This window comes from Budorcas taxicolor, chromosome 1 (assembly GCF_023091745.1).
Source record: "Budorcas taxicolor isolate Tak-1 chromosome 1, Takin1.1, whole genome shotgun sequence".
In the NCBI taxonomy this organism is placed as follows: Eukaryota; Metazoa; Chordata; class Mammalia; order Artiodactyla; family Bovidae; genus Budorcas; species Budorcas taxicolor.
Window position 1 is genome coordinate 186,242,130 of NC_068910.1, and position 23,845 is coordinate 186,265,974.

Genomic DNA, 23,845 nt, shown 5'->3' on the forward strand with positions numbered 1-23,845 from the left:
TTTATTTCTTACCATTTTGGTCGTACAGAAGTCCTACCAGTTTTCAGTAACAATTATTCATCATGTAGATGTATCTTTGATATGTTCATGGGGGAGTTGAGTTCCATGTCCTCTTACTCTGCTATCTTGATCTGAACCTGAAAGATAGAGAAATTTTGAGAAAAACTCCTGGTTTCTAACTAAGTGGATTATGGTGCTACCAGTTAAGACAGGGAACATACAAGAAGATGCCTAAGGTAAAATCAGTTTTGTTTTAAATCTGTTGAATTTGGGATGCCACAGTCATACCCAAATGGCAATATCCAATAGCTAACCAAGTTCGTGAATCTGTAGTTGAGGTCAGAGATCTCTGTAGGAACTAGAGTTTGGGGAATTTTGTATATGTGGTAATCATTAAAAACATTTTCAAAGATGAGATTATCCATCTAATTTTAACAAATAATTTGCTACTATGGAACATGGGCATTTAAGTGTTGTGTGAGAAATGTAAAAGAGACAAACAACTGCAAAAGTGTAAGAACCAGAATGATGTGATGTCAGGGAACAGAGAGCCAAAGAGGATGAGTAAATAAAGACAATCATTTTCAGCGAATTTGGAAATACAGAGGACATTGGTAAACTATGAATCATTTCCACAGAGAGTTGGCAAACCAAGGCAGATTATAAGTAATTGAGAAATAAATGGAAAATAAGATAGCAGAAATGCTTTTTAGTTAAGACATGAGAAGAGACTCTATGGTGGATACAGGGAAAAGTAGTGAGAACAGATTATTTTTGGATGGGAGGGATAAGCCTAAATTTTGGCTAAGGGAAAGAAAGGAAAGAAGGGAAGGAGTAACTGAAGACATAGGAGGCAGACATTTCAAAGGGATGGGAGTAGAAAATTTAGATGAATTGCCAGGACTGAAGAAAAGGAGATGGGAGGAAGACAGATGGTTCCTGATACATGTTATCAATCCAGAAAGGTACAGAGGTTGGCACAGTGTACTGACACAGGTCGGTCAGTTAAAATGGATTTGGCTAGACAGTCTGCAACACCTAAATTTCACATATGCCCAGTCTGGAATTGTTTGCTTTGCATTTAGTAAGTACAATCTTGAAGTTAGGAATGAATTCAACTTTCTCTTCTATCCTGCACTTGTGTGGGTATGTGTGTATATGTTTGAGTATATGTTTCTTCTCTTCTGTATTGGTTGAGTCTTCATAATACATATGGATTATTTTCACAACCAGAAAAATATTAAGAATGTTGCTATTAATATTGTGAACATAACAAGAATTAATGGTTGAGAGAAGCTGAACAGAAATATCTGACTAAATTCAAAGGGAGGGCCATGGACAGAGTTTCTTTCTTGTTGCATTAACTCAGAAAGCACTAGACCCACAGGTAACATACTTAATCAGAAAAAATATGTACAAACATTGAAAGCAAAGTAACTCTATCTATTCACTAGAAATTACTAGACTTATTTTTTAAATTTTTTTACTATTTGCTTTTAGAACCTATAAATAAATCCATTTCTGGTAGTCTGTGTCCCTAAGATTTAAAAGTCACCACAGTATAATTATGGTAGGAAGCAATATACTATGAGGATTAAACAAGAATAGAAATAGATTAGCAACACTTTTAATAATTGTAATATGTTTATATGTGTGTGCTTAATCACTCAGTTGAGTCCAACTCTTTGCAACCCTTTGGACTATAGCCCACGAGGCTCCTGTGTCCATGGGATTTTTCAGGCAAGAAATACTGGAATGGGTTGTCATTTCCTTCTACAAATATGTTTGTGAGTATTTATAGTTGAGTTGCTGATAAATCAGATTTGAAAGCTAAGGGACATAGATGGCAAAATCATTTTTCATATTGAGTCATCGGAAAACATATTCAATGGCTCTATTACTGTGAATTATACACTGAATTACATTTCCAGTATTTTCCTTGTCTATTCATGAACATTTATGTTTTCCTCTGTATATTAAAAGTTCATGTTTGGGAACACATGTAAGAATTAAAGATTTTAAAATTAAAAAAAATAATATAAAATAAAAAATAAATAAAATAAAAGCCAGAAGGCACAAAGTAAATAAAAAAATAAATAAATAAAAGATCATTTTAGCCAGTTCTTTAAAAGTTGGAAATTGTTATGCATTGTTAACGTATCAATTTTAATGAATTGATATTTTTAAAATATTGATTCTTCTTATCCAAAATCATTGCTTATAGTTCCTATATTTTACAACATTCATTGAAATTTCAGTCTTTTTCATAAAGGTTCTATCAATTTTTTTGTTAAATATATTCCTAAATTCCAAAATTGTCCCCATTGTGCATAGTATTTTTTGTAACTCTTGCCTTTTCAAGGACTGGTGGAGATGATATTGCTTGAGAGAGGCAGAAAACAAATGTAATGAGTGCATTCATAGATACAAAAATTTTAAATAAGTATATTACATAGTGCTTGAAAAAGACAGATGGTACAGCAGTTACAAAGAACCTAGGATAGGAGTGTGACTCTGATATTCAAGAATCAGATTGATGCCACTGACTGCTGTAAAGTAAGAGTAAGAGAGCAATGGGAGGTGATGTTCAAGTTGCCAGATCATGTAGTTCACTGGCTTTGACTGTGCGAAGACTGATAGAATAAAAGCAAGCAAGTCGATAGTTCTTTAATGAGGTACCCGGAGAAAAACTCTTGATGACTCAGTGTACTGCTAATCCCCTCTGCACAGAGCAGGAAAGATCTGTTCAGTTTCTTCTTGGCTTTTCTATGTGAACTCTGGCTTCCAGGAATTAATCCAGTCCAAGAGTTAATGGTTCTGCATCAGTTGTCCACACCATGGTGACCATGAAACACACTGACCTCACCTACACACAGACACCTGCAGGCATCAGCATCTGTTTGACTCAGGAGAAACAGACACATGGCAGTTGATGGTGGAGGATAGTGAGCTATCTTCCTGTCATCACCTTCACAGAATTCTTGCTCCACAAGAGCAAATTTCTTGACCAAATTCCATTCTCACTTTCCTATACTGCAAAGAAAATAATAAAAGTAAGAAGTTAAAATGAAGCTATTTCTACATCCCAATAGATAGCATTTATTACAAGCAATAATATGATAGTTTACAATGAATTTTGTGTAACTGATGATATTTTTCAAAGAACAATACTTTATTATAGACAACTGACAAACCAACAGTCCGAAAAAGCTGTATAACACAAAGCTGTCATTGGATTTTTCACAGAGCTATCCAAGGCTATGGAAACATACTTTCCTGAAACGAGTATGAATATAATCAAAACAACTAATATCTTTTCAGCACTTATTGTTTACTGTATATTATGTTAAATACTTCAAACAACTTTGGATGGTAAGCTTTATTAATATTTTGTTACTCCAGAGGAAGACATAAATAGGAGCACCCACACATCAAGTAGCAGAGCTGGTCTTGTCTGACTGCAAGTCCAGGGAACCTAACATTTACTCACTGTTTATAAAATCACCCAAAAAGGTGGAAGTACCCAAATCTAAATGACATAGGACACTTGTAAAGATATAAAGCTATATTACAAAACTCAATTCCAGTTGACCTGTTAAGACTGCAAAAGGAGAGTGGTTCAAAACTTGTTTGGACTTCAAGTCTGGTGGTCCAGTGGCTAAGATCCACACTCCCGATGCAGGGGGCCTAATATCTATCCCTGGTCAGGGAACTAGATCCCATATGCCACAACTAAAAATTCTGCATGCCTCAGCGAAAACAGAAGATTCTGTGAGCTTCAGCTAAGACCAAGTGCAGCTAAAAAAAAAAAGTCTTGTTTCCAAGGACAGGAGCTTCTGTGAAGTAAGTACTCTAACACTTGAAGATATGAGGGGCACACTTTTATCTTTCATTCAACCATCAAACAAAATGAAAGACATTTTTCTGTCTGGAATATTTGTCACTAAGCAAAGATCAAGACTATCAGATGGAACAATTAATACTTTGTGTTTTTAAAGTTCATTAAAAAATAATAACTTTCACATACCAAGAAATTGTGGCATTCTTTTTCAAATTTTAAGTGATTTCATTTGGCATTTATTTTGCTTTAATGTTCCCTTCTTCTAAATGTTTTCTGTATCTGCTATCTATATCAAATAGAGATCATTTTTACCTGTTACTAAAATAATCCTGTCATGATATATTGGTTCATAACAAAAACAAACTATAAAAACACATGTTTTACTGAAAACAGCTGAAAATTTTGACATCATACCACCACAGAAAATTATTCACTATTATTGTGGCCATATTATTTGAAAGCATGTAAATACAGTGTTATGAAAATGTGGAATAATTTTTGATTTCAAGAATTTCTGAGAATTACTGGAAATTCCAATCTGTCATTCCTGAATGATGAATGTTAATATCAGTTGGGGATTTGGAAACATTATTCTGGATCATTAGCTTTCACACCTTTTAAAGCAGCAGATCCCTTTTATAAAACAAAATCTACCTTGGAAACTGAAGCAAAGATAAAAATGAGGCTCTGGCTATAGGAGATAGCAGAAAAAAGAGATGTGATTCTGATATGACCTTTGTGGCCAAACTGCTGAGTGACTTGAGGGTCATTGCTTTTATTCCTCTAAGTCTTGGTTTCCTCATGAGTAAACGACAGTTGATATAGCTCTTCTAGACACCAGGCATGTTGTGGGAGACAGTTGAGTTATTGTGGCAGGAGAGCTTTGCAAACCCAGGATGCTATTAGGTGCAAAAAAGCCAACAAAGGATTTCTATACTACTGATACAACCCTTATAAACATGGGACTGATAGGAAAAGCAATGACTAGTGCCCCAGACTCCATACCATCCTGGCTGCTTTCCAAGGCTTCTCCCTCTCTCTGCTTGTGCCTTTCCCTTTTAAGGGCTGAGGGTGTGGAGAGAGGGGAACCCTTACACTGCCTACTGCCGGTGGGAATGTAAATTGGCACAAAAACTAAGGAGAACAGTTCGGAGCTTCCTTAAAAACTAAACATAGAACTACCATATGACCCTGCAATCCCACTCCTGAGCATACATCTGGAGAAAAACATAATCTGAAAGAATACATGCAGCCTAATCTTCATTGCCAACAAAGGTCCGTCTAGTCAAGGCTACGGTTTTTCCACTGGTCATCTATGGATGTGAGAGTTGGACTGTGAACAAAGCTGAGTGCCGAAGAATTGATGCTTTTGAAATGTGGTGCTGGAGAAGACTCTTGAGAGTCCCTTGGACTGCAAGGAGATCCAACCAGTCCATTCTGAAGGAGATCATCTCTGGGATTTCTTTGGAAGGAATGATGCTAAAACTGAAACTCCAGTACTTTGGCCACCTCATGTGAAGAGCTGACTCACTGGAAAAGACTCTGATGCTAGGAGGGATTAGGGGCAGGAGGAGAAGGGGACGACAGAGGATGAGATGGCTGGATGGCATCACTGACTCGATGGACGTGAGTCTGAGTGAACTCCGGGAGTTGGTGATGGACAGGGAGGCCTGGCGTGCTGTGATTCATGGGGTCGCAAAGAGTTGGACATGACTGAGCGACTGAGCTGAACTGAACTGAATGTTCATTGCAGCATTATAATAGGCAAGACCAGGAAGTAACATAATTTTCCATTAACAGAAGAATGGATAAAGAAGATGTGGTACATATATACAATGGAATATTACTCAACCATTAGCAAGAATGAAATAATGCCATTTGCAGCCACATAGGTGGACCCAGAGATTATCATACTGAGTGAAATAAGTCTGACAGAGGAGAAATGTCATATGAATACTTATATGTGGAATCTAAAAAGAAATGATACAAATGAACTTACAAAACAGACTTAGAAAATGAACTTACGGTTGTGAGGGTAGGGATGGAGTGAAGAGATAGTTAGGGAATCTGGAACGGACATGTATACACTGCTATATTTAAAATGGTAACCAACAAGTTCCTACTATATAGCAAAGGGAACTCTACTGAGTGTTATATGGCAGCCTGTATGGGAGTTTGGGGGTAGAATGGATACATGTATATGTATGGCTGACTCCCTTCCCTGTTCACCTGAAACTATCATACCATTGTTAATCGGCTATACCCGAGTACAAAATGAAAGCTTAAAAAAAATAAAATGGAGTCATTCTATAATTAGTTCAGGTCAGGCAGTAAACCAGAAAATTATACCTCTCACCACCTAAAAGTTATAGATTATAAAATAAGGAGTGTTATTTATGAGGGATTCCATATTTCACTGAAATGGGGGCCAGAAGGTTGTATTTCAGTCTGGAACTGCCATGAGATCCAGTGGAATGTGCCAGTTCCCCTCTTGACTTTGAAGGTCAGGAGGGCTTGGATGACTCCACTTTTCCACTCAGAGGATTCATGGCACCTCATTCCCTGGCTGAACTCACACAGGAAAAGGAATCAGTGGTGTTCGTCTGTGTCTGCAGTGCTCTTGTTAAGTGGAGCTCTGACATTGCTCAGGTCAGGGAGCTCTTTTTGCAAATAATAACTATTTACTGAAAAGTAATTGTCATGTTTACTTTCCATAACCTTGATACCAGCTTTTTAAAAAGTATTACTACTTGTAAAAGCAAAAAATGCTTGCTAAAATAAACTTTAACAAAAGTATATAAAGATGAAGTTTCTTACACCCTCCAATCCTATCCCCCAGTATTTAATCATATACTTCCAAACTTTTCTCTATGTTTATTCAAATATACGTGTGTGTGTGTGTGTCTGTGTGTGATTTAGCAGATTTTTGTTTGTTTGTTTTCTTAGGGAGAAGGGGTGCTTGTTTATTTGCTTCCTATTTTTTCATGAGGCCATTCTGTATTTTGTTTTTTTAAAAAAATATATATTTATAGTAGGCAGTTTCTAAGTCAGTACATTTTTATAATGACTGTTCTATTTTGTGGATATACCAAAATTTGTTTCTACATTTCTGTATTGATGAATACTTGGATCTTTATACCGCTTTGCTATTAAAAATGATACTGCAAGGACAAAACAACTCAATTTCAGTGAGCACCATATAGCTTTCAACAGAAAAATTTGCTCAGGAAAGGCTGTCTGCTCTAACGTCTGCCAGGATACTGCGGGCCAAGAATTAAATTTTTAGCTCCAGGGTACTCTCTCTCTTAAAGATGTAGTTTCTAAGTTGAGGGCATTAACTAAGCCTCAGCTTTCCTGTTTGTCTCTTGAATGCCAAAGGATATTACATGGCAAAGTGATAAAGAACAAGAGAATGACTGTAGTGCACTCAACTTTTTAAATGTGAAAACACATGATTGGTATAATTTACTGTCATCACATCAACATCAACACTATCATCACCTTATCAGAATTTGTAGGCAAACTCTTTCCATGGTCAAAGTTTTGGATCTAATATAAAGTCTTGCACTAAGAGATGAGTCTCTCTATTCTCGTCTCAAGTTAAACTGCTTGGGGCTGGATGCATATCTGGAATCTTCTGTACAATGTATTTGACAGGTGCTCTTTGAAGCTTCTGGAGTGTAGTAAGAATTAGAAAGTGACTGAAAATATGTCATCCTCCCCTGAAAATTCTAGTCCTTATTTTCAGCTCTAACACACTGAGATCCAAAATTACTTCTACATAGTTCAAATACTCTAAGATAACTGGGTATCTTTTCCTTATTCCCAAATCTAATCTTTCTTCTGGACTAAACATCCTCTGCTTTTCAAACAAAGTCATAAATCTGCCGGGGTCCAGCCCCGGTGGATCCAGGGTGATTCGAAGGTGGGGACGGCGTCGGCGTTCTTGGAAAAATACATATTTAATTACAGATATATAGAGAGATTAGAAACAGATAGTGTAGTGGGAAAATTAGTGGAGAAAAAGAGGCTGAATAACTTGGTTTACGTGGAATAGCATCCATGCTCCAGATGGGAATTCAGCCAGAAAAATGGGGAGTAAGAAAGAAACGACATGGGGGAATCAGTCTTTCCGGAAACTGATACAATTTCTTTATTTTGGGGTTTGCTTATATACCTTTTGTTACACATAGGGATGAATACAGAGTCACACTGGGGTCAGCAATCCTGACCTTCATCAAAATCAGGTGCTTCACATAAATATATAAAAAAAAAGGTCTTAGGGATATTACATCATCTTCTGGCCTTGAGACCTGCTGACACTTTATGATCCTTTCTTTCTGATAACCAAAAAACTTATTTTTTCCAAGGGTGTTTTTTCTTAAACCAGGCACCACCCTCCAAATAAAGTTGCATTCCTATAGGGTGAGGGTGTAGTGAGTTACAATGAAGAAAGGAATTTATTTAACCCAGGGTTAACATGATTAATCTTAAACGTTAATACTTATTTCTCCTATATGCTTAAAGGTTAATACTTATTTCTCCTATACGTTAGTTACATTCATTATAAGGGCAGGGAATATGGAGATTTAGCAGCCAACATCAGCCCAACAAATGAAAATCCTTTCACCAATGTTCCCCTTAAGATCTATTTAGCCTTAAGATAGTGATAAAGTTACATTTTTACATAGCAAGGACACAGTGATTTATAACAAAGTACAGTGATCTATTACAAAAGAGAAAATTCATTAACTCAAAAAGTCTAGTATTGCTAACCTTAAAAACTACTATATTTCCCTTCTATATTCCAAATACATTGGTTAATATATTCCCAGGCGCCTAAGGATATGGAGGCCTGGCGGCAATCATTGACTCAACAATGAGAAAAAGCCCTATGCTAATTAAGACTTTCAAAATACTCCAAAACTCTCTGCTGTTTATGGTTAAGAGGTAGTAAACAATCACTTGCATAGTGGCAGGAGTATGGATAATCCTGTCACACAAGCTAGTCTGTCAGCAGAGAGGTTTGACCTGAAACACCTTTGTCACACCCAGGGTAGGGAATTAGCAGCAATTATTGGCACAACAAATGAAAAACCCTTCACCAATATAATTCCTAACCAACCCACTATACTAATAATTTCCAACTCCCCAAAAGAATTTGCCTTTAGTAAGTCTAAAACATCTCGGGCCTCTCAGGTTGGGAGGCTGTAAACAAACAATCACATGTGGCCGGACGAACCTATACAGGCGGGCTAGATAACCTTCAGAGGAGTCCATAAGCTGAAACACTCTTGTCACACCCAGGAATTGTTATTGCCTTAGAGCTGCATGTTTACTCCTTCTCCGAGAGAAACCGTTATGGGGGAGAGCATAAAACAGACTCTGGTTTTGGGGTAGATGCTCGGGAACAGGGGGTTTCCTGAGGCTTGATCATGCCTGTGCGTATGCCAAGCCTCCTTCCTCATGACCTTTGCCATGGGCGGAGTTCCTCACGCTGGCCCCCGGCATATATCCAGACTCTAAGATGACTCTTTAAAATACTTTAAGTTCTACAAACCTATTTGAGATGAGGTCCCAGGAACTAAGTGATACTTCAAACACATTCTGAGCACTGCAGATTATAGTAAAACTAGGTGCCCTTCCTTGATTGGACACTGGATATCTCCTAATGGAGACTGAGTTTACATCAGGACACATGAGAAGGCTAAATCATACTGAGCATGGAGTCTACTCAACCATTTAGATTTTTATTTATTTTGCATAAATGCTAGCAGCTTACCAATTAGGGTTTTATTTTTAATAGATATCAACTGATATAATAAAAAGGGCAGTGGACTTAAAGTCAAAATATCTGGATTAAATCCCTGCAAAAATATTCATAAAGTCATTCAACAACATAGAGCAAACTTATAAATGTATTATTTAAATCTCTCAGTTTAAGTTTTCTCATGTTTAATTTGGGCTTGATAAAGGTTAAAGATGAAGTAAACTTGAAGTTTCAAAAGTAATTTATAAAGAACTGTGTGATCATTAAGTATTGTTTTTAAAAAAACTTAAGTGAGAACATTCATTAATTCTTTTTAATTCCATCATGTGAGTTTTGCCCAGCTATTTCTTTACTAAAAGACATTTGATAAGAGATAGAGTTAGCAATTATATTAAATATGACTGTGTGTGTGCTAAGTTGCTTCTACTGTGTCCAACTCTTTACGACCCAATGGACTGTAGCCTGCCAGGCTCTTCTGTCCATAGGATTCTTCAGCCATGAATACTGGAGTCAGCTGCCATGCCCTCCTCCAGGGGATCTTCCCAACCCAGGGATTGAAACTGCATCTCTTACATCTCCTGTATTGGCAGGCAGGTTCTTTACCACTAGCAACACCTGGGAAGCAATTTAAATATATGTAAACCAAAATTCCCCTTCATGGATCACAGCCTTGTGGCGAAGGGGCTTGCATAACCCAATGAAACTATGAGCCATGACATGCAGAGCCATCCAAAATGTACAGGTCATAGTGAAGAGTTCTGACAAAATATAGTCTACTGAAGGAGGGGATGGCAAACCACTCCAGTATTCTTGCCATGAGAACCCCATGAACAGTCAAAAAGATATGTCACCAGAATATGAGTCCTCCAGGTCGGAAGGTGTCCAATATGCCACTGGGGAAGAGCAGAGGACAATTACTAATAGCTCCAGGATGAAGCAGCTGGGCCAAAGTGGAAATGCTTAGTTGTGGATGTGTCTGGTGGTAAAAGTAAAATCTGATGCTGAAAAGAACAATATTGCATAGGAACCTGAAATGTTAGGTTCATGAATCAAGATAAATTGAAAGTGGTCAAGCAGGAGATGGCAAGAGTGAACATCAACATCTTAGGGATTAGTGAGTTAAAATGGACAGGAATGGGCGAATTTAAGTCAGATGACCATTAATATCTACTACCGTGTGCAGGAATCCCTTAGAAGAAATGGAGTAGCCCTAGTAGTCAACAAGAGTCCAAAATCGAGTACTTGGGTATAATCTCAAAAACAACAGAATGATCTTGGTTTGTTTCCAAGGCAAGCCATTCAACACCACAGTAATCCAAGTCTATGTGCCAACCACAAATGTCAAACAAGCTGAAATCAAATGGTTCTGTGAAGACCTACAAGACCTTCTAGAACTAATACCAAAAGAAGATGTCCTTTTCATATAGGGGATTGGAATGAAGAAGTAGGAAGTCAAGAGATAACTGGAGTAACAGTCAGGTTTGGCCATGGAGTACAAAATGAAGCAAGGCAAAGCCTAACAATTTCGTCAAAAGAACACACTGGTCATAACAAACACACTTTTCTAACAACATAAGAGATGATTCTACACATGGACATCACCAGATGGTTGACACCCAAATCAAATTGATTATATTCTTTGTAACCAAAGATGGAGAAGCTTTATACAGTCAGCAAAAACAAGACCAGGAGCTGACTGTGGCTCAGATCATGAGTTCCTTCTTATAAAATTCAAGCTTAAATTGAAGAAAGCAGGGAAAACCAGTAGGCCATTCAGCTATGACATAAATCAAATCCCTTATGATTATACAGTGAAAGTGATAAATAGATTCAAGGGATTAGATCTGGTAGACAGAGTGCCTAAAGAACTATGGAGGGAGGTTTGTAACATTGTACAGAGATAGTGACCAAAACCATTCCAAAGAAAAAGAAATGCAAGAAGGCAACCTCAGTGGTTGTCTGAGGAGGTTTGACAAATAGCTGAGGAAAGAAGAGAAGCAAAAGTCAAGGGGAAAAGGGGAAAGATATACTGAATACAAGAATGCAAGGAATACTAAAGGAAATTCCCCATCTTGAAGGGAAGTAAAAACAGACAAAACTCCTTATCTATAAGAAGAAAATGAAGAGCACATTATTACATATTTGTGAATAAATGTGAAAACTATTTTTCACCTGTTAATAATTATAAACAACTGACTGCCTTAGAAAAACCTAACATTAAATTCCATAGTTTATAATTTATGTGCATGTAAAACACTATAGCAATGACATACAGGATTGAGGCACTGAAAAGTGCTTTGCAAATTTCTTAATTTTATGTAAATTTTAAGTCTAAGCAGACTGTGGTAATGTAATTAAAAAAAACAGTAAAAAGAATAATACAAAGAGATGTAGCTAAGGAGCACTGAAAATAGGATTTAGGACTACACTAAAGCTTTTGACTGTGTGAATCACAATAAACTGTGGAAAATTCTTAGAGATGGGAATACCAGACCACTTTACCTCCCTCCTGAGAAATCTGTGTGCAGGTAAAGAAGCAACAGTTAGAACCAGACATGGAACAACGGACTGGTTCCAAATTGGGAAAGGAGTATGGCAAGGCTGTATATGGTCACCTTGCTTATTTAATTCATATGCAATGCACATCATGTGAAATGCTGGGCTGGATGAAACACAAGCTGGAATCAAGATTGCCAGGAGAAATATCTATAACCTCAGATACGCAAATGACACCACCCTTATGGTTGAAAGTGAAGAGGAACTAAAGAGCCTTTTAATGAGGGTTAAAGAGGAGAATGAAAAAGCTGGCTTAAAACTCAAAATTCAAAAGAATAAGGTCATGGCATCCAGTCCCATCACTTCATGGCAAACAGATGCGGAAACAATGGAAACAGTGAGAGACTTTATTTTATTGGGCTCCAAAATCACTGTAGATGGTGACTGCAGCCATGAAATTAAAAGATTCTTGCTCCCTGGAAGAAAAACTATGATCAACCTAGACAGCATATTAAAAAGCAGATACATTAATTTACTGACAAAGGTGCATCTAGTCAAAACTATGGATTTTCCAGTAGTCATGTATGGATGTGAGAGTTGGACCATAAAGAAAGCTGAGCACAAAAGTATTGATGCTTTTGAACTGTGGTATTAGAGAAGATTCTTGAGAGTCCCTTGAACTGCAAAGAGATCAAACCAGTCAATCCTGAAGGAAACCAGTCCTGTATATTCATTGGAAGGACTGATGCTGAAGCTGAAGCTCCAATTATTTGGCCACCTGGTGCGAAGAACTGACTTATTTGAAAAGGCCCTGATACTGGGAAAGATTGAAGGCAGGAGGAGAAGGGGACAACAGAGGATGAGATGGTTGGATGGCATCACCGACTTGATGGACATGAGGTTGAGCAAGCTCTGGGAGTTAATAATGGACAGCAAAGCCTGGTGTGCTGCAGTTCATGGGGTTACAAGGAGTAGAAAACGACTGAGAGACGGAATTGAACTGAAAGTACGATTACTACAAAAAAAAAAAAATAGAGAATTTTTCATCCCCTGAAGGATTTGAGTTGGATCATCACCAGATCAGGAATTTCAGAAAGACATAGGTTTCATCATTACTTTTCCTCTCAAAACTTGGGATCTGGGGCATATGCCTTACTTTCAACTGTTTCTTTATCCCTCCCCAAAGCAGGATGTTCCATGAGACACGTTTCACTCTTGAATTACTGGGGCTCGTTCATGTGACCACCATGGATGTTTGCATTAATAAACTCCATTTCTGAATCACTCTCATGAATTCAAAACAAAACTAACAGGTAGTATTATATTTAGCTGTAGTTTTTGGCACCACTCCGTTTTATGCTTTCAATCTAACATTATTTCAGTATGTGGCTAATGTCCCATGTAATTACTACTGAGAGATACAATAAGAATTTAAAAAATCTATTTCGCACGCATGATTGCAAATACCATACATAAAAGAAAAATGGAAAATTCCAGTACTCCACTCCCAGATGCTTTCCCCTAACTAAACTTCTCCCTTAGTGGGGGCACTGCCAAGCTCTCTTTAGAGTTTAATCTAACTTACTTTTGTCCAGTTCTGTTTCTTTACAGTGTCAGGGACCCCCAGTTCCTGTCGGTGGGTTGTTTTCCTCCCCGTGGACCACAGACCTGAACCTCTGTAGTTTGAAAACAATACTTGTGCCTAACAACAGTAGTTAACAAATGCCATTTTTCTCTCAGAAAACATAGGCAACTCAGCTCCTCCATCGCTCTCTCCTGGCACCCCTTGCTTCCTCCCTCCAACATCAAACTGGCCTCCTCCAGCCCTGTGGAAAGGAAAACAAATGCCTGGGCCCCGCGCCCCAGTGTTTCCAGCCAGCACTGCATCGCCAAAGCCAAGTCTCCAAGCCAAAGGGTTGGGGGGGGTGGGACAGATGCAAATTAACAGGGTTCTTACGAAAGACTGTTTTTTTTTTTTTCTTTTCCTTCCTGGACTCCGAAATCTCTGTCAGGAAGCCCTGCCTCACAGGTTCAAGAAAATGCCTCTCGGATTACAGGCCGCCGTCGACTTGCTCTTATCTCTTTCCTCACCTCACAGGAGAGCGGTGACAACTAATTCTTCCTCATTTCCTGCGCCTGGTGTTTTTACTCGCTAGCAGGCTCCAAGCCGCGGCCGCGCCCCCAGGAACCGCTGACCCCGACTGCGGAGCTCCCAGCGCAGGGGCGGGGCGGGAGGGCACCCCGGGAGGGTCCCTGCCCCGGACCCCGCCCCCGGCCCGCGCCCCTCCCCCACGGGACTCGTTGGGTTTTCATTTCAAAATCCTTCTCTTCCTTCCCCCCTTTTTCCGACCCGCCCCTTTGTCTTCCTCCGCGGATAACATCAGACCCTGGGCCCGGCGTCCCGGATGCCAAGCGGACGGCCGGCCGGGCGGTGAGTGGGGCTGGGCGGGCGGAGAGCGGGGTCGCGGGCGCCCAGAGCAGAGGTTCGAGGCCAGCGGACTCGAGGGCGCGTGGCGTCCTGGGCTCGATGCGCCCCGCGCCGCATCCTCAGGCAGTTTCCGAAGTTTTGGGCTGTCGGGAGGGAGCCGTCTCCGGCGCTGGGTGGGGGTCGGTGTCCCCCGTCCCCCGGGTCTGAAGTCGGCGGCCGTGGCCTTGGGACAGAGGCTCTGTTGGGGAGACCGTCCCTCCTGCGCAGAAGCGGACCCGGGAGACCGGCTGTGTTGCCCCGCCTCGCTGCGCCCCTTTCCCGCGTCTCCTGCGCGGGACTGGGCTCCGCTGGGGTCTCGGGTCTCCGCACAGTGCTGGGGACCCAGGTCAGGTTAACTCGCAGGTAGAAGGGTTTGCGGTCACTTCTGGACGTGCTTTTCTGGCAGAGGGAAGGGAGAACCCATCACTTTTACATTCAGGTAAACTGGTGAAGAAGGAAATGGCAACCCACTCCAGTATTCTTCCCTGGAGAATCCCAGGGACAGAGGGGCCTGGTGGGCTGCAGTCTGTGGAGTCGCACAGAGTCGGACATGACCGAAGCGACTTAGCAGCAGCGAACTGGCAGGCTACAGTCCATGGGGTCACAAAGAGTCAGACAGCTGAGCAACTTCACTTCAAACTGCCGGGGAGGGGGCTTGCAGGGTTTCAGGGAGCAGTTGCTTAGTTTCTACAGAATAAAACGTTTTTATTTCAAGACTGAAGAGTTTCCTTTCATTTGTTTTTCTGGTCTTATCTTCTCTTAGGATCTACAATTTAGTTTTTACTTTTTTGTTGCATGTTTAGTAGGTATCCACTCAAACTAGTACAAAGATGAAGATACTATGCAGTAAGGTATTCCCACCTTCTTAAAAGGGTAAAGCTTTAGTATTTTTTCTTGGGTGTGACTACATTAGAAGTAGAAGGATAACCTCCATCTATCTATCTCAATAAACCTATCATGGGAAAACTTGGAACACTAGCATCATTTCTAGGAAATTTGGAAAAGCAAAGAATGGTCATGATCATATCCTTTGACGTTGTAGTGTAGGCCAGTGAGGTAGGCAGGAGGACACATTAACATTCTGATTAGAAAAGACACAAAATTAGCCCTTTTTACACATAATGCAATTGTGTACCTTGAAAGCAACCTAAAATCTCATAAAAAAGAATTTAATGAAGTGTCTAATTGCATCTAACTGCAATTTTAAATTTTCAATAGATATTATATATCTAAACTAGAATATAGATTAAAACAAAATAAGCCATTTAATTTGGCATGAAATAACTTGGAAAATGTATTTTTAAAGAGGCATAAAGCCCTAGAGACATGAAAATATGCTATGTGAGAATGTATGGTGAAAATATAATAAAACACATTGTTCTAAATATATAATTCCTCTGAAAGAACATATAAATTAAACAGCATCGTAACCAATTGGGGGGGGTGTTGATTTGAAAACAACTGTTCAGCTCAAGTGAAAAAACAACTACATGCCAGAAAGATTTCAATTCCAAGGAAAGTGCACATATGTAAATGAGGATTTTTACTATAAAATAAAGGGTATTATAAAGCTATAATAATTTAAAGGCCATAGAATAGGGAATAGATCTACCAAAGAAGGAAACTGAAGAGACAAGTGTAAATGGAAAGCTTACATTTGATAAGCATACTTCTAAAGTCAGGGAATGGAGAAGAAATAACATTTAATTGATCATGTAGAACAATTAGGTATTTATTTGGGTAACCTAATAATAAAACTTGAACTTTCCCTCACTTTAACATACCAATGAAATGTAGATGATTTAAACAATTTAAGTCTTAAGTATATGAAACCTAGAAAAGCTGAATGAGTATTTGTGAGTGTCGCATGTGGGAAATTTTTGAGATTGATAGAAAAATCTAAAGCCCAAGTAGGGACATGATTCTTAACATTTGCAAGAAAAATATATATATATACAAATGGCAATTGTCAATAGAAAAAGAGCTAATTTTCTAATATGCTTAGAACCCTCATTAAGGACTGAGGGTTAAACAATTTGAGAATGAAAAGTGTTAACTTGCTCAGTGGTGTCCGATTCTTTGCGACCCCATGGACTGTAGGCCAGGCTCCTCTCTCCATAGAATTCTCCAGGCAAGAGTACTGGAGTGGGTTGCCATGCCCTTCTCCATTGCAGGCAGATTCTTTACCATCTGAGAATAAAGAATGTCAATTCCAAGTAAGAGAAACACAAATGACAAGTGGCAGAAAGACCCTCAGCTACGTTAACTATCAGGAAAATGCAGAGTAAGATAGTGTTTGCCTGTTTCACAGATTTTGAAAGTGTGATAATTCTCTGATAGTGTGATGAGAGAAATATACTCTTAGTGGAAATGTATTGATAAAACTTTTTTATGGTGATAAAAAAATTTCAAATATTCATTCACTTACTGAAATTCATCATGCTCCTTCCTAAGTGTGCAAGTAAATATATGTGTCAAAGGTGGTCACAGTAGGATTGTTGTTAGTAGAAAATTTGGGCAAGTTTTGTAACCATTGATTGGAATTTAGTTATATAATTTATTGTACATCTACAATGGATAATAATAGTTTAAAATATTTGTTAGTTCTAAGTGTTCTAAAGTGAAAATATGTCCAAAGTATATTATAAGTTGAAACGCAAACAGAAACAAGTTGAAACACAGTATGTGTAAATATTTGTGTACGTCTGTATGTTTATTATATATGTGTGTGCTTTATCATGGTCTGAAATTGAACCTGCGATAGCTCTGAGGATGAATATATTATATGTATATTCATGTTCTGTTACATAGTTCTGTGATATATGCATGTTTATAATGAAAAGTAATATTACAATAGGAAAAATAAAATAATAGTAAGGGTCCTGAGGGTATAAATGGTAATTTATGTATATAATTCCTTTATGGATGTGTTAGTTGTCATTCAGTGTAGAAGAAATATATTTTCTATCACAAAGCTTTTCTTTTTATTTGCTCTATTTGCTTTCTTTTTGAATGTTCTCTTTCAGATTCTTTCTTTGAAAATCCCTTCCTTTATCTGGTTTCTTAGTATTGATTGCTATGATTTCCTATAGGCACACAATTGAAAAGTTGAAAAGTTTTGCCTGAGGGATTTCACAGCCTGTTAATATTTTCATAAACAGAAAACATAGTTAATTTTCATACACTTTTATATTAAAGTAGCATTGTCCTTAAATTACTTTTATAGTACTAGTTCTTCAGGAAGAGACACTGTCCTTTAAAAAGCAAAGTATTTAAAATTAAACTTAATTTTTGTAGTAGTCTAATTTTTTTTTGACATTTTAGTCAAAAAAATGTATGGCAAAATATAGTAAAAATTAATAACAATATTCTTAAAGTTTTAATATTATTCAGATAAATAACATGAAAATGATTTTAAAAAACTAGCAAACAGTAAAATGGACACATGACAGGCAGTTCACAGAAGTGTAACTGAAAGTGACTTTTTAAGCAAATGATAAAAACTGTTTGAGATATGGAAAGTAAACCTGAAATATTTCACCTTTCAGTTTGTAATGACAAAACTTTTGATAAAACATGGTGTTAGGAATGTAACACAATTTTGTCGGTTTGTGAGCTGATTCAGATTCATGGAGAAGAGTTTTACAGTAATATCAAAAATGTGCAAAACTTTAGACAGGCAATTCTGCTTCCAAGGATTTAATACACAAATACACAGAGAAGTATATATAAATTTATTTCAGCATTGTTTGTAATGTCATACAATTGGGAACAGTTTAAATTTTCATCAAATAGCCTGTTGAACTATGGTGTAGTCATTTAAAAAAAAATAAGGTTATATGAACTGAAGTGTAATCAACATCAAGATATTTTAATAAAAAGCAAAATAAAAAACAGTATATAGGAAACTGCCATTTGTATTAGAAGGTAACAGTAGAAAATCTGCCTGCAATGCAGGAGACTCGGGTTCTATCCCTGGGTCAGGAAGATCCCCTGGATAAGGGAATGGCAACCTACTCCAATATTCTTGCATGAAGAATTCCATGGACAGAGAAGCCTGGTAGGCTACAGTCCAGTTCAGTTCAGTTCAGTTCAGTCCAGTTGCTCAGTCATGTCTGACTCTTTGCAACCCCATGACTCGCAGCACGCCAGGCCTCCCTATCCATCACCAACTCCCGGAGTTCACTCAAACTCACATCCATCGAGTCGGTGATGCCATCCAGCCATCTCATCCTCTGTCGTTTGCTTCTCCTCCTGCCCCCAATCCCTCCCAGCGTCAGTCTTTTCCAATGAGTCAACTCTTCACATGAGGTGGCCAAAGTACTGGAGTTTCAGCTTCAGCATCATTCCTTCCAAAGAACACCCAGGACTGATCTCCTTCAGAATGGACTGGTTGGATTTCCTTGCAGTCCAAGAGTCTTATCCAACACCACAGTTCAAAAGCACCAGTTCTTCGGTGCTCAGCTTTGTTCACAGTCCAACTCTCACATCCATACATGACCACTGGAAAAACCACAGCCTTGAACCTGTAGATGGACCTTTGCTACCGTCCGTGGAATCACAGAGTTGGACACAATTGAGCGACTAAAGCACACACACACACACACACACACACACACACATTTGTGTTTGCTTAGAAAACCTCTTGGAAGACATGAAATAAGAAATGGGGTATAGGTAGGAGGGATCCTTTTTGTGATATAAGTATATGTACTTTTGCTGAGAATATATTTAAATGGCTATTTTTGTACATGTAAGATTTCTTAGTATGATTTTTATTGTAGGTCCTATGACATCCTGTTTTGTTACAGTTTGATACTAGAAGACTAACCAAAAAATGACACAATAATATATTTTCTGGTAATCTTTCAGATATCATGATTGGCATGGTCATGTTTCCTAAAACATCATGATTATGTTACTCTTCTGGTATTTCTTATACTCCAAGTAACAGAAACATGCCTCCTCTGAAAATTAAAATAAAGAAGCTTAATATTCTCTTTTAAAAAGTTAAACTAATATGTTTGGTAAAAGTTATGTATCAACTGTGACTATCAGTTTGCTCCCATTTAATCAAATTCTTTTGTTTTAAAATAAAGCCACATAACCAACTTCTTCCTAAAATGAAGGAAATATCGGGTCATAGACTTTTTGTTTGGAAGGAACCATGATGAGACTAAAATGAGAAAAATGTATAAAGTTTAAAAGCTTAATATACATTGATTAGATTTTGCCAACATTTTCATAATGAAAATAAATAACTGTTTACTATTATATGACTGATTTCATGCAAATATATAATTAAATATTTATTCCATGTTCTAGATTCCATGTATCTCTGTACACTTAAATTGTGTATTTTATTCCAAAATAACAGACCTAAGTTTATCTTGTTAGTGCAGGCCTCTGTAATTGCTTTTTGAGTAAGATTGTTTCTTCATTCCAGTGCATGTAACAGCAACCTATTAAGTTGCCCAAGTGTGGAATAGGAATGACTGAATTCTTCACAATCACCAGACTTTATTCATACTGAACCCACTCAACTATCCAGTCCCCTTGTAATCAAGAAACACATAAAACTAATCATCTCAGTACACCACAGGAGCCAAGACTTTGGTTTCAAATCTGTAGAGTATTGTGCTTGAAAGTGTGTGTAAACTTTTCATCTTTGGTGAACCTGAGTTCTTTTTAATTAAAATCACTTTGAGGGTAGATTGTCAGTTCTGTTTCTCTTTATTGTTTTTCATTTCAGATTATAAATTCTGTTATACATTTCTTATAGAAAAAAATTTTAAAGGAAATATGGTTTGTATTTTAGCATGTCTCTAGATCTTAAATACTTTAAGACAAAAGTATCCATATTATAATTATATGCAGATTATTATAAGCATTTTGATTATTTTACAAATTATTTCTGACCATATTTTTTAAAGAAATGTGACTTTATAATGTTTCACTGTAATGTGTCTTAATTGTTGTGCTGGATATTTATGTAGTTTACAGTTACTACTCTTTCATTCTGTACTACTTTTGTGAGAATGAGAATGTATCACTTAAAATCCTACAACAATATTTTGCATTTCTCTTTACCTTTAGAGGAAATTTACTTGGGTTTACAAATGAGGTTTGAGGGGGGAAAATAGGTATTGTATTGGTAAACTGAAGGTTTAATTGAATTTATTAAGATAATGATTCTTTTAGAAGTGGGCTGTTTTTGAGTGAAGGATAGACACATATAGATCTGAATTTGAGGGGTTGTGTGTCAGCGGGAGAGGGGGCGTAGAGAATATGTCAAAACCACTTGGAAAATGGTTTCAAACCTCATAAACTTTGTTAAAAAGTCTTCTAAAATTAGTGATTGTCAGAGTGAACCAGCAGCATCAGCTCATCCTAAGTCATATTTCGAATAGTTCCAAATTTTGTTTATATAATTATCCACATCCTCTTTGAAAATCGTCATATTTGATTGCTGAGGTGCAGGACTTTTGTGCAAGAAGAAACTTTGTAAATCAATTTGTTCCAACTTTTATACAGGTGTACCTTCATTCTTGTCTGGGGATGTTCTGTATGTCGCAAGTTCTGTGAAATATTTGCACAGTTTTTCTTCAGTTTTGACATGATGAATATTTTGTAATTTTACACTCATGAGAACAAACTGTTATATTATTTAGGTAATATATGTAGCAAATTTGACTTTCTTAAATATTCTTGATAAGAGTGGAGTGTTTAAGACAAAGATATATCTACGTTCATTTTGAAAGTAGTAATATCAAATGATGAGTTAATATTTGGAAAATCCTTATAGAAACATTGCATATCCTCTTAATCCTTTTGAAAGTTTCTGCTAAGTACCCTTGAATAGTATTGTAACAAAAATTTTTAAAAAGACACTTGATTTAATGTCATAATCTAAAAATATTTATTTAAAAATATCTTTAACAACTTGATCCAATTTAAAAATCTACCCAAAATATCCTCTTTAGGTTTGTCTACAGAAGGTGTTAATTTTCATTTCAAATGTAATTTCTCAGTTGTTTTGAGTTATTTTAATGTTGGAAGTTTATGTACTTATAAAGGTGTTGGAAGAAGTTTTCCCAGTGGAAAAGAAGTAAAACATTTGCACATTTGATCATGTCCCTGTTTCAGGGCATCATTTTCTTAGTTGTTTATAATAGGTACATAAATATATGTTTCTATACTTGAATAATTAAATATTTACAGTAGAAATGATGTTTAATTCCTTTACTTAAAAAAGGTATTTTCACCCCCAACATGAGGGAACAGAGAAAATGAGAAAATATTGGGGAATTCTGTAACTCTTACTGAGCTGTAGGGATTCCTCTTCCCTTCTGCTCTAGCCAGGATGGCAGGACTTCCCTGGACTCTATCCACTTGGCAGCTACTACTGTGTGTCAGGCTGTGTTGAAATAGTATTACATCAGGAATACCAGAGAAAAATTAGGAAACTGATTCTGGTTGGAGAGCGTTTCCTGTTATGCTCTTCTTTTCCCAGGCTCTTGCTCCTGTTTAATTTTGAGGACCTTGAATGCCCAATCATTCTGTCTAAATTAAGTGCATTCGGTGGTGTATGTTTACTGAGTAACCCAGAACTGGAATATGTGACCTCTGAAGAATTTTCTTCCTCTGAGTTCATGGATCATTTCTCTCCTAATTATATACATATTTCAAAAACCTTACAAAAGGGAAGTTGAAAGGGAGCTCAGTAGAGGAGCCTGTTTTCATTTTAGAGGGAGGGCACTGTAATAGTATTGGGGAGAGCTGGAGAGATCAGTGAGTTGCAGAAAGTAATTTTCAGTCCATTTAGAATACTAACCTGGCCTTTGATGATGGTTTTGAACAACCCTTTGCCCAGTTTATAGAACTGTGACCTTAATTGATTATTTAAACTCAAGGGCTTCTGTTTCCTTACCTATGTAATGAAAATTACAATCCATCTCAAGCAATGTATGCAAAGTTCCTAAAATCTCATAGATAATTAGTAGTTGTTATCTAAAATTGAAACCCAATGACACTATTTTATGTATATTAGTTCATTTGGGGGATTAATTAGCTCTCAATAGCATACTACTTCTTAAAAAATATTTTAAATATCCTCTAAAAAATATTAAAAATTTTCACTTAAAAATCTGATTTTCTGTTTGGCCTCATTCAAGATATTTTTGCTCCCCTTCTGGCTCAGTCGGTAAAGACTCCACCTGCAATGCAGGAGACCTGGGTTTAATCCCTGGGTAGGGAGGATCCCCTGGAAAATGGAATGGCTACCCACCCCAGTAATCTTGCCTGGAGAATCCCCATGGACAAAGGAGCCCGCAGATTACAGTCCATGGGGTCGCAAAGAGTCAGACATGACTGAGCAACTTAAGCACACATACAAGATATGTTTAAATTGAAGTGTAAAAACAGTTATTTGCTTGAGAATTTAGAAATACGACTTGTTTACCTAGGCTTACCTGGGGACATATTTACATATATAAATATGTATATAACAGGTAAACAGTTTATATGTCATGTGTTTGGTATATAAAATACATATTTAGTATATATAAATAATTGAACATAGATATCACTACATATGAGGTTGTAGAAATAGTATGTGGTCAAGAGAATTACATTTGTAATTTATATGATGAGCACAAAAATATAATACTATAGACAATACAAAAGTGACAAAAATGTAAAAATTTAAGGGAGCTATCTCCATGTGAGTCAACTAACAATCAAAAAGATTTTAAAGAAAGGAAATTTTAGAATATGCAACCTCCTTTTTTTCCCGAGAGAAACTGATGTGTAAAGTGCATATATCCTGTAATCCTTCATGGTCCAGGATCTGTCTCTGCTCAGTCATGTCTGACTCCTTGCGACACCATGGACTGTAACCTGCCAGGCTCCTCTATCCATGGGATTTCCCAGGCAGAATACTGGAGCAGGTAGCCATTCCTTTCTCCAGGGAATCTTCCCAACCCAGGAATGGAACCTGCATCTCCAGCTTGGCAAGTGGATTCTTCATCCCTGCACCACATAGGAAGCTCATCTTCTTCCTGAGCTCTATTTACATCGCAAGAAATCTTGCTGCAGAATTTTTTCGTAAAATGAATTCTTCACCTACCTCATTCCATTTACTAAAATACATAAACTGACTCAGTTTAAAATTTACAGTGAACATTTTTATTATCCATGGTAATATTACATATGAATTAGTCTCTCTAATCCACAAAACTTTCTCTGAGCCAAAAGAGATTAATATAAATGT

General features: G+C 37.4%; 1 protein-coding gene across 1 annotated transcript in view; it reads left to right on the forward strand.

Annotated features, from left to right (window-relative positions):
- The first annotated feature begins 14,380 nt into the window (after positions 1 to 14,380).
- Positions 14,381 to 23,845, forward strand: part of LOC128049308 (phospholipid scramblase 4-like) — a 40,642-nt gene continuing 31,177 nt past the window's right edge. The window contains exon 1 of the mRNA XM_052641577.1: positions 14,381 to 14,538. The gene's annotated coding sequence lies outside the window, so the exon portion shown is untranslated. The remainder of the gene's footprint in view (positions 14,539 to 23,845) is intronic.